The sequence below is a fragment of the Neophocaena asiaeorientalis genome, unplaced genomic scaffold (genome assembly GCF_003031525.2).
Source record: "Neophocaena asiaeorientalis asiaeorientalis breed wild unplaced genomic scaffold, Neophocaena_asiaeorientalis_V1.1 scaffold1, whole genome shotgun sequence".
Taxonomy (NCBI): domain Eukaryota; kingdom Metazoa; phylum Chordata; class Mammalia; order Artiodactyla; family Phocoenidae; genus Neophocaena; species Neophocaena asiaeorientalis.
This window is the reverse complement of record NW_020171981.1, coordinates 5,316,909-5,327,868: the sequence shown is the minus strand read 5'-3', so window position 1 is coordinate 5,327,868 and position 10,960 is coordinate 5,316,909.

Below are 10,960 nucleotides of genomic sequence, written 5' to 3'. Positions count from 1 at the left end.
AGGGATGGAAGAGGAGGGAGGGGGAGGTAACAGAGAGGGGGAGGGGAAGGGAGAGCCTTCAGCCAGCACCCTGGCCTCGGTTTTTCCAGCTTTAATTGCAGCGTTAATCACCTTAACAAGCTGTTTACCAACCACCCAGCAGCGCGAGGCTGGGAGGCTTAGAAGCCAAAACGTGCTTGGAGATGAGTTTCCTTGGCCCCAGGGAAGGGGGGCTGGAGGACAGTGTTTATGGGGGCCCTGGTGCGGCTTGGGCCAGAGGGAACAGGTTGGGGGGTTGGCAGAGAAGGCTGGAGCCAGGGAGTCAGGAAGGCCAGCCTCCAGCTCTTTTCAGGGGCCCAGTCCCTCGCCCCCAGAAGTCAGTTCCTCAGGGAAACCTTCTTGGACCTCCAGCCCGGGTCACCAGCCCCTGTCTTTCTCCTTTGTCACTCAGCCGTGCTGGTCACTGCTAGCTGAGTGATTCTTTCCAGGCCCCCAGTCCTAGCTCTGTGGAGGCAGAGCCTGTGTCTCACCTTTACTGTCTCGTCCCCCGCTTATAGCACTGGGCATGGACCACGTGGAGAATTTTTGTTCACCCTGGGGAGGGTTGCTGGGCTGCAGAGCAAGGGGCCTGGGGAAGTCTTTTATACCAAGGTCCCTGGGGGCAGAGCTGGGCAGGGTTTGAACTGGGACATCAAGCATGAGGGCAGGGGCTTTGGTGTGTCCACCCCATGCGCGTAGCGCTGACTGGAGAGCAGGAAACTCAGTGGACATCAACTGCCCAGATGAGTAAGTGAAAAGAGCTCTTGGGACCCCTCACACAATCCCTCCCACTCCCATCAGATGAGGGAGTGTGGGGCTGAGGGGGGAATGGTAACTGCCCCCCTCTCTTGGCTGTTAGGGGTCAACCAAGACAGGGAGAGGAGCACCTAGCACCCAATCACCAATCTCTGCTTCTGAGCAACTGAAGGAACGAACAGTGACTGCACCCTCACTAGGCATCATCTCTTTCGGAAGTGGCCCCAGAGCGACTGTGTTACTTGCCCAAGGTCACACAGCAAAGGAGGGGCAGTGAATTTAGGAGACCTCCTGGCAGAGGAGAGAGTGTGGAATTGGCCTGTTGAGCCCCAAGGTGGGCTGTCTGAGAGAATGAGTGACTTAGGGACCCAGGGCAGCTGGGATAGACACCCTGGTAGGAGGCAAAGCTGGGGAGGGGACTGAGACGGGGCGGGGCCTCAAGGCCCAAATTCCTGGGTTGTCTCCTGGAGCAAATGGGGGCAGGACTGGCAATGTCTGCTGAGTAGGCAGGGACCAGAGACTCCGCACCTTGGAGGATTAGGTGGGGCGGGGGAGGGGGTATCCCCCCACTCTGGACAGTTCATCTTGCACCTGGCAAATGGCAGTGGCAGAAGCAGCAGCGTGTCCTTCCCTGCGCACTGAGGGCGTCTGGCCACGTCATGCAACGCGTGTGGCATTGTCCCATGCCCACCCCTGGGGCCAGTCAGGCCTGCCCTGAGTTCAGGAATCACCAGTGGGGGAGGGGGGCGTGACATGCCCTCAGCTAAGGGAGGGTAAGGGGGAAAGCTGAGGAAAGCAGGAGGCCAGAGGAAGCAGGAGGCTGGCTGGTAAGGAAGGGAAGTCTCCCAAGTGCAGTCTCAGATCCTCCCAAGATCTGAGCAGTGAAGATGCTAATGGAGCACCTACTGTGCGCCAAGCCCCAAGCCAGTTGCTTTTACAGGCACCGTCTCAACTGCCTGGCAAGGGCAGTGCCATTATTATCCCACTTCCCAGGTGAGTTAACTGCGGTTCAAGAGGTTCAGTAGTTTCCCCTAAAGTCCTCCAGTCTAGCCTTCTGAATCCCTGGCCTGTGGGCCTCTCACCACCCCATGGCCTCTAAGACTGAAATGGAGAGGAAGCAGAGAGGGGCCCAGGCTCAGCTTTCCCTCCTGTTCCCAGATCTGCCCTGTGCCCTTAGAGACACCAGGGTGTCATAACGTAGGACACACATGTGCAAACACCCAGGCACACGTATGAATACTTCTGAGCTCTAACCCTGACTTTGACGCTTATTCACTGTGTATCCTCAGGTAAGTCATTTGCCCTCTCTGAGGCTCTCTTTCCTCATCTATAAAATGGAGCTAATCATATGTATCTTTCAGGATTTCTGAGGAAATTAAATAACACATATAAAGGGCTTAACACAAAGCTTGGCCCAGTGATGGAGCTCAATAAACTATACTGTCGGTTCTAGATGAAACCAGCTTTTATGCAGTTAGGACACTCCTCAGTTGACCTTGCGAGTTCTAGGTGCCCTCAATGGGCCCAAAGTTGACCCTTCCTCCTAATGAGGGGGAGTCTCATATAGAATTCCTCCCTCTACTGGGAAAGTCCTTTCTTGATTCCAGCCTAAGTCTGCCACATGCTTCAGAGGTAACGGAAGGACAGCCACCCAGGACAGACCCATGTGCCGGGCCGCAGCACCAGCAGAAGGGAAGAGGGCAGGGTTTAACACAGGCACACCTTGTTTTGTTGCACTTCACAGATATTGCCATCTTTTTTTTTTTTTTAACAAATGGAAGGTCGTGGCAACCCCGAGTTGAGCAAGTTTATCAGCACCATTTTTCCAAAACCATTATTTTTAAATTAAGGTACGTTTTTTTTTAGACGCAACAGTATTGCACACTTGATAGACTATAGTGTGAACGACCATAGTGTAGCGTAAGCCTAACTCCTCTATGCACGGGGAAACCAAAAAGTTTGTGTGACTCGCTCGATTGCAACATTCATTTTGATTGCGGTGGACTAGAACTGAACCCGCAACCTCTCCGAGGTACGCCTGTATCTTTCGGTTACTAACCAGCTGAAGAGCTGCTTCTCCACATCTACGTACTTGCAGTGGTTCGTTAATTTGTGTTTCCATTGTAACAGGAATATTTCCCCTCATTTATTGTAAGACTCGTGAAAGCACCCTGTATCTATCTCGTATCCAGCCACTATACCAAAATTTTCTTACTTCTGGAAGATCTTTCCCCGCTAAGGCGTCTTGAGTTCTCTAGGTATACAATCAAATATCATTAAAAAGAAATCTTTTGTTTTTTTCTCTGCTTTTGCTTTTTCTCTGATTTTTTTGTCTGGCAGGAGGGATTCTGGGGTTATAGCAGAGGTAATCTTCCATGAGTGAAGAAGTCGGGAACTTCACCTACCTCTGCGTTAACTCTGATCCAGACACAGGTACGGGATGATCTCACCTCTTCAGGCACCTTCTCACCTGGGCTGCTCAGAGGGCTGTCCTGGAAGCACAGTCAGAAGTCCTCACCCTTTAGCCAGTGTCCTGCACAACTTCCTCCCCTCTCCACAAAGCAGCTTCTGTCCAGCCCACCCCTCTCGCTGTGGGGTGTTTGGGGAAGACAGTCAGACTAGGGTTCTGCTCACAGGTGGAGACCAACAGAGGAACAGGGATATCTGCACAAGACATCTCAGGGACAGAGAAGGTTTTTCTCGCTTGGCGGTCAGAGATAATACTAACAACTAATCCTGGCTGAATCCTGACTGTGTTATAGTGCCTTTTGTTGTTGTTGTTTTTTTTTTTTTCCTTTTGTTGTTTTAACTCATTTAGTTCTCACCACCCTAAGAAGCACATGCTATGAATTATCTTCATTTCCCACATGAGGAAGGTGACGTACAGAGAGGTTAGGAAACGTCCCCAACTTATATAATGTTATAAACCGATGTTACCTCAATTAGAACAAAGAAAAAGGAGGGGGGGGGAAGGAACTTGACCGTGGTCATAGAGTTGGACTTGAACTAAGGCCTCTGGCTTTCATTTTTTTCTCGTGTGCGTGTTCCTGGGGATGGCTATACTCTTCACCCTTATGTGGTAAGTTGGTGGGACAGAGGAGGATTTAGGCAGATGGGGGAACTGGGGCAAAGGAATAGGTCACCATATCCCCTGGCATACCTGGTGAATCCCCTGGCATACCTGGTGTATTTCACAATGCACCAAGAGTGCACTCTCCCTGTCTCCATGACCTTCTTCCTTTTTTTTTTTTTTAATAAATTTATTTATTTTTGTCTGCGTTGGGTCTTTGTCACTGCACGCGGGCTTTTGCTAGCTGCCGTGAGCAGGGGCTATCTTCGTTGCAGTGTGTGTGCTTCTCATTGCGGTGTCTTGTCTGTGTTGCAGAGCACGGGCTCTAGGCACGCAGGCTTCAGTAGTTGTGGCGCACAGGCTTAGTTGCTCTGCAGCACGTGGGATCTTCCTGGACCAGGGCTCGAACCTGTGTCCCTTGCATTGGCAGGCAGATTCTTTTTTTTTTTGCGGTACGCGGGCCTCTCACTGTTGTGGCCTCTCCCGTTGCGGAGCACAGGCTCCGGACGCGCAGGCTCAGCGGCCACGGCCCACGGGCCCAGCCGCTCCGCGGTATGTAGGATCTTCCCGGACCGGGGCACGAACCCGTGGCCCCTGCATCAGCAGGCGGACTCTCAACCACTGTGCCACCAGGGAAGCCCCTCCATGACCTTCTGAGATATCATTCTGATCATTATCCCCACTGCACAGTGAGGAAATAAAGATCCTGAAAGGTAAAGGGACTTGCCCAAGGCCTCTCAGCTGTGCATCGGCATTCCAGAGACTCCACGAAGTTTCTCTGGACGAGGAGACACATTTTACTTTCCAAGGGGCTGGGGGAATAATTCTTATTGTTTGGATGGGGCTGCCAAGGGGCTGGGAGTGAGAGGGAGTTGAAGCCAGGGATGGTCCCAGGGCAGATTCAGGCTTTGGGGAAGGAGGTAAGAGGACCTGAGGACGTCACCAGGGGTGGAAGAAGCCTGCATTGGTGGATCCAGCTGATCCCCCTGGGCTTGGGGAATGTGACAGGAGCCCAGCAGAGGCATGTCAGCAACCTCCCACAGTCTGGCTTCCCCCAGAATCTGTTGGAGCAAAGAATTCCCAGTGGCTCCAGGGCTGGGAGGAGGAGTTTGCAGCAGGCCCCAGCTTGCAGGGGCAGAAGAAGCAGCTCCTGGGGCCAGCCTAAGAGGAGTGGTCTGGTGGTTCTGTGGCAGGTATGGTGGGAAGTGGGAGGGATGGGACCTGGGCAAGGATCCCATGCCCCCACTCACACTTAGTCCTCTGCCCAGCCCCACACACTGAGGCCCTCCACCCCAAAGAGAGTGGGAGCATCAGGTTTGGGGAAGGGGTGGTCAGGCAGAGAAAGGAACCACCGAGGGGAGAGCCCCCCAGTTGGAGAGGGGAGGCCAGTGCCCTGCTCCCTGGCAACCTCCAGTCTGAGGAAGAAGCACTAGTCCCGATGGGTCAGCAGAACAGGACAGAAAAGGTGATCGCGGCCATAGGCTTCTAGGCCAAGGGGACCCCTGAGCAGAGAGGGGAAGGAATGATGCCCTCCAGGGAGCCTCATGACTGGGGTGGCATCATCTAGAGGCCATGCTCCTGGCCTCATGATTTGGCCTGTATGTTATTCATCAGCTTGAAGTGCGGAGAGGGAGAGAATGGGGGCTACGAGCCAGAGTGGAAGTCCTCAGGCTGGCCAAAGGACCTGACCCAAAACTCAACTGAACTCTGAAAGGGCATGGTTCCGATGAAGCTCGGAGGAATATATTCCACAGAAAGTAGAACCGTCCCCTGGAAATGAAGTAACCTCTCCATTTTGGGGCCAGAGAGACTGAAGGCCTGGCGCCGCGCGGACTTGAGTCAGAAACCTTGGTGTTTGGAGGAAGCTTGAAGCCAACTCCTTTCCCTTCCTGGGCTGGCAGACACGTCTCCCAGGATGCCACTGGGGCTGAGTACCTTAGAGACATCAAACTATGGGGACTGAAAAGAGCTGCAGAAGGCACCCCTTCTGGTGGGAGAAGCAAAGCCCTGTACCCTGGGAGCCTCCAGTCTGATGGGAGAGACAGGCTGTGCTTTACAATGCCCCAGACTGGAGTGAAAAGTGGTGGTGGGTACACATCAACCCCTTATACACACACACACACACACACACACACACACACACACACACAGAGGATTTAGGAAGAGAAATTATCTAAGCTTCAGAGGGGGTGTGTAACTTGCCCAAGGTTACACAGTAAGTAGGAACCAAAGCAGTGCTTTCCTCACCACCCTGTGACCCCTGAGATCCCTCCTCCTTGAGTTGCTGTCAGGGCAGGGGCGCAGAGGGTTCGGTAGAGCCCTCCGAGAGGACAGCCTTTGGGTTTCTGTGCCAGGGCTGGAATCTATGGCTACATCTGGGAGCCACAGGAAGGGCTGGGACGGGAGCTCTTGCTGGAGCTCAGGAAAGGAAGCAGGCAGGGCTTCAGGGAACAAAGAAAATAAAGTTACAATCAAATTATCAGGTTCTTGGCCATTCGGTCTCTCTCCCCAGCTGCTTACCAGGGAAATATTCTCAGAAAATAGGAGATGGACAGCCAGGAAAAGGGGGTGGGAACGAGAAGGGAGCGGGAGAAGCTCACACATAGGGAAGCCAGTCTGTGCATTTCTGGGGATGTTTCAGTCTATTTTCGCATGTGTTTAAGTCCCTGGGCATTTCCTCTTGGTTCATCCCTTTGTGTTGTGCTTCAGTCTGTGAATACATAACCTGGGAGTGTACCTCTCTGTATATGTCCGTGTACAACCATGGAAGGTTTCCTGTACACACGCTCACGTGTGTCTTGCATGCAGCTCTGCCCACTCCACGTATGCTGGTGTGTGTGCATGCACTTTGTTCTATGGCAATGTGTGTGCCCTTATGATGTCCCTGTGCCTGGGTCCTTGCATCTGCCTGTTTCTGTGCATTTGTCTGGGGCCTTTGTACTTTGAGGTTTGGGGTAGAAGAAACTTTAATTCCCCCCCTTTTAACCAATCCGAGCTGGCCAGGAAAGGGGGAAGGGGAGGCATGAGGAGGCAGCCACTTTTCTCTCTAACTTTTTTCATCTTGGAAGGGGAGAGACAGCAGTCGCCCAGGGACTCGCTGATAGGATTTCTCCCTGGCTGTCCCAGGTCCAACAGCAATGCTACTCAGAGAAGGGGTGGGAGAAAGGGCTGGAGAGGGGAGACTAGAGCTGAAGGGCCCCTCCTCTTCACTCCTCCTTGGCATGGGAGAAGCCAGGAGACAGATGGGAGAGAAGGGAAGATATGAAAGAGAAATACTTTAGGGTCAGTGAATTTTTCTTTTCTACCCTTATTGTTAAAACATTACTCATCTCTTGGAACAGGGGATCCCAGGTGAAGGGGGACCTTCGACCCTTGAAAACCAGGTATTTTGGGAACAGGGTTCAGAGGAGTTTTTGCAGAGGCCTGAAGCCCGTCCCCACACACTGGTCCCAGCCTCCTACCTTCCACCCCAGTCCCCTCTAGGCACCATACCCGCCTCCACCTCCTCCCAGGACAAATGAGCCCTGGCAAGGAAAGAGTTATCCCAGGTGAATTAGGGGTGGGAAACACCTGCAAGATGCTTCTCTGAAGGAAGAGGCTTCAGTGGTCCCAAGGACAGAAAGCTGGGAGGAGATCTGCCACCACTACAACGGCAAGAGTTGAGGTTAGATGCCAGACAGAACTAGAAAGCTGATTATCGGATCAGGGGAGGAGAGAGAGTGGGTGTATCATCACCTCCTTGGAAGCAAGAAGTCAGTGTATGTCTTCTCTGGCCCCTCCCCGCTCTACCCACATCCTTTATAAGTTCTGGGGAAGTCCTTGATCTCTAAGGCCTCATCTACACAGGCCTCAGCTACCCGGATAACATTCCATTGACTCTGGATACAGTCCCAGAGGCAAGTTCAGGCATCCAAACTCAAGTGAGGCTTGGAGCTGAGTAATCAGCTGCTCGGGCTATGCAGACATTTTGTCGGGGGAACAGCCAGCTCCGCACCCCACCTTGCAGGGCAGATGTGTGGTGGGGGAGGGGCGGTCTGTCACTCGGTCTTCCCAGCCCCCTCCCACCACCGCAAGCTCCCTCTTCCCACCTGCAAGTAATTTGGCCAATGGGAGGGCAGTTCAGATGGCAGTGTGGAATCCCTCTAGATCTGTGTGTGATTGGTGGGGAAGGGGCTGACTCCTTCCCCCCAGACCCAGTGTGCCCTTCTCCTCTTCACAGCGGCAAATTACTTGTAATTATCTCGCATTGAAAGCCTTCAGGAGCTGCTCCCAAAATTGCTTTAATTGAATTAATTGAATCTCATTTTGTTGGGGGAGAGATGGGGGACATGTCTTAAAATAGCACATGGGGAGAGGGCAGGACAGCTCCCAGTCAGCTTTCCTGTGGCTAAGACCCGTGCAGGTGAGAGAGTGGGCTCCAGGCTCAGCTGCTTCTAGATCCCGGCGCTTTTGCATTTAGGTCCTCGCCTGTGTCCTGCCTCTCAAAGGTGATGACCCGGGATGTGTGGAGTTCTCTAGTCTCCAGCCCCTTTTCTCCTCCTTGCCCTGAGGGGGCAGGTGGGCTGGAGGCAGGAGGTGAATGGATGGCCGTGGCAGTATGAATTCAGCATCGCTGTGACCTCTCCTCTTCGATAATCACACAGCAGCTACGAACACCACTTATTAAGTGCTTACTATGCTCCAGGTACCATGTCAAGCATGTTACAAGCACCATCTCATTTCATCATCACGACCGCACTGGGAAGCAGGTCCTATTAGTGTTCCCATCTTAGGGGGGAGAGAAAGGAGGCGGAGAGAGAGGTTAAGCAACTTTCCAAAAGTCACACAGAAGAGCAGGACTCTTTGGAGGCCAAAACCCCAGTTCTAAACCATTCAGTAGTGTCCCCCCTGCCTTACTGACCCAATTTTCCCAGCGGGGTGTCCTCACAGGAAGAAACCACAGCCTCCCTTTCTGCAGCTCCAGTGGTTTGTGGGAAGGGAATGGGGTACCTCTTCCACTGGGGTTCATTTCCATCAGCAGTCAGGAGCCCAGGGAAACAGGACCAGCTCCCAAGTGGACAAGGGTTCCTGTTTCCACTGAAAAGGGAGGATGGATGGGTGTAGGGAAGAGGGGGCACCGTCAGCTCAGCTGGCCGCTGGCTGGAAGAGTAATTACACTCCTTCTGCTACTGAAGTTTACAATCTGGGCTGTTGTTTTAACGATGCGACTCTTGTCGGGCTGTCCAATTAATCTCGCCTTTGGAGGTTTTCCGAGATGGAGCGGTAGATCTTATCTCAGGTCTGTGGAAAGAAGAGTGCAACCTGCCGTGGGAGGGAACAGCTGCCTTGAGGACCTGTGGCCTTCAGAGAAGACCCAGAGGAGGAATCTGGGGCTGGGACTACCAAGAGAGCCGGTGGAGATGGGGTGGGTGGCGAGGGGCAGGAGAAGGCATCGGTGGGGAGGAAGAGGAAGGCGTTTCTCTTCCTGACATCCTCATTCCTCACTGCTCCTAGAGCTTGTCTTTGACCCACCCTGTGCCATTTGCCACCCCCAGGAGACCCCTCCATGTGTATTTTGGGGAATGGGGGTGGCCGCTGACACATAACAGGGCCTAGGAGGGGCTGATTGCAGCCCTTTTGAGGTGGGGGGCTCCCACTGACTCTCATAACCCCTCTCCCCTACATAAGACTCCAATTTGGGCTTCTCTGTGGCCAGCCTGGGTTGGTGAGAAGTGCCTGGGTGGGCTTTCTAGTTTGCTTGGGAACGGGTTTAGGTAGTAAGAGGGAAGCTTGACTTGGGAGCTTCTAGTCTGGAACTGGAGGCCCCTCCCCCAAGGCCTCCGGCCAGGTTTTTTTGTGTGTGTGTGTGTGTGTGTGTGTGTGTGTGTGTTGACTATGCCCTCACTGCCCTCTGTACTTCCCTTAGCCTGGCACTTCACACAAGTGGCTGGTCATTGTCTGGCCTCTGTTAGCCCACAGGGTCTGCCTAGGTCACCTTGATATCCCCAGGATCTAACACAGAGCAGCGGCTCTACAAATGTTCGTTGGATGGAGAAGTCCAGTTCCTTCTGGGGTTTTCCTTCTCCTCTCCCTCCTGCTCCCCCTTCCACTAGGTGAATTGGGGCCTTTCCACCCCAAGGAGCTCACTTCTCCCAGGGGAGGACTGGACTGGGTCAGTAGGTGTGGCCTCCCCCAAGGTGAGCAGGTGCTCTCCCTGGGCTGAAGGTGGGCACAGGGGGCTGTGAAGTGCCTGGCTCCCTCCAGAACTGGGCCAGGAGAGAATTTGCTGTGAGGATCACTCAGACTTTGATCGTTCCCTGTATTAGCATCTTCTGGTTTCACACTGGAGTGTCTGAAAATATGGATATTACTAGAACATTCCAGAGCTAGAACCGGATAGCCAGTTAGTGGTAGAGGAGGATCCAGTGCCTCCGGTTCAGTGCTGGAAGGGTCAGGTGGGAGAGAAGAGAAAGCTGAGCAGAAGTCATGAGACGAACATACCTCGCAGCCAAGGCCCAGGCTTCTGTACAGACTTTAATCTCTGGATGCTTATGATATGGGGGCTGGTAAGAGCTTGGGGGGCTGCTAGTCAGACTGGTTATAAATACGAGCAGTTCTATTCGACAGAGACAGCTGTGAGGAGCTAAACTGCTGGGCTCACCCCACCTATTTGGGGGCATCTCTACCTACACTTGTCCCCATTCTCCCCAAAGTGTTACCCTGCTGGCTTCCAGAGAGTGTGTGCATGTGGGTTTGTTTAGGTATTGAGTAGGAAACAGGCTCTTAATAATAAATACTAGATGGGTAATTGGGTCCATTATCTACTCATAGTGGGTAGACATGGGGAAAAGGGGCTTTTTTAGGAAGAGGGTAAAAATTACCCATAGGCGCACAAAACTCTGCTCCATCCCACCTACATCAGAGGATGGTGAGTAGGTGTATCAGTTACGGGGGGAAAATCAGGAAAAATCAGTGGGTGGGTCTCGATGGCGGTCAACTTGGAGACTCTGGGTGTCCACTTCACTTCTGCTTTTACGCACCCGTGGGTTGGGCAGGGCCCAAGGCACACAAAGAGAAAAAACACTCAGTGTTTGTTGCTGGTTGAACCCCAGGCTGTGGTGGGGCTGCAGTCCTTTC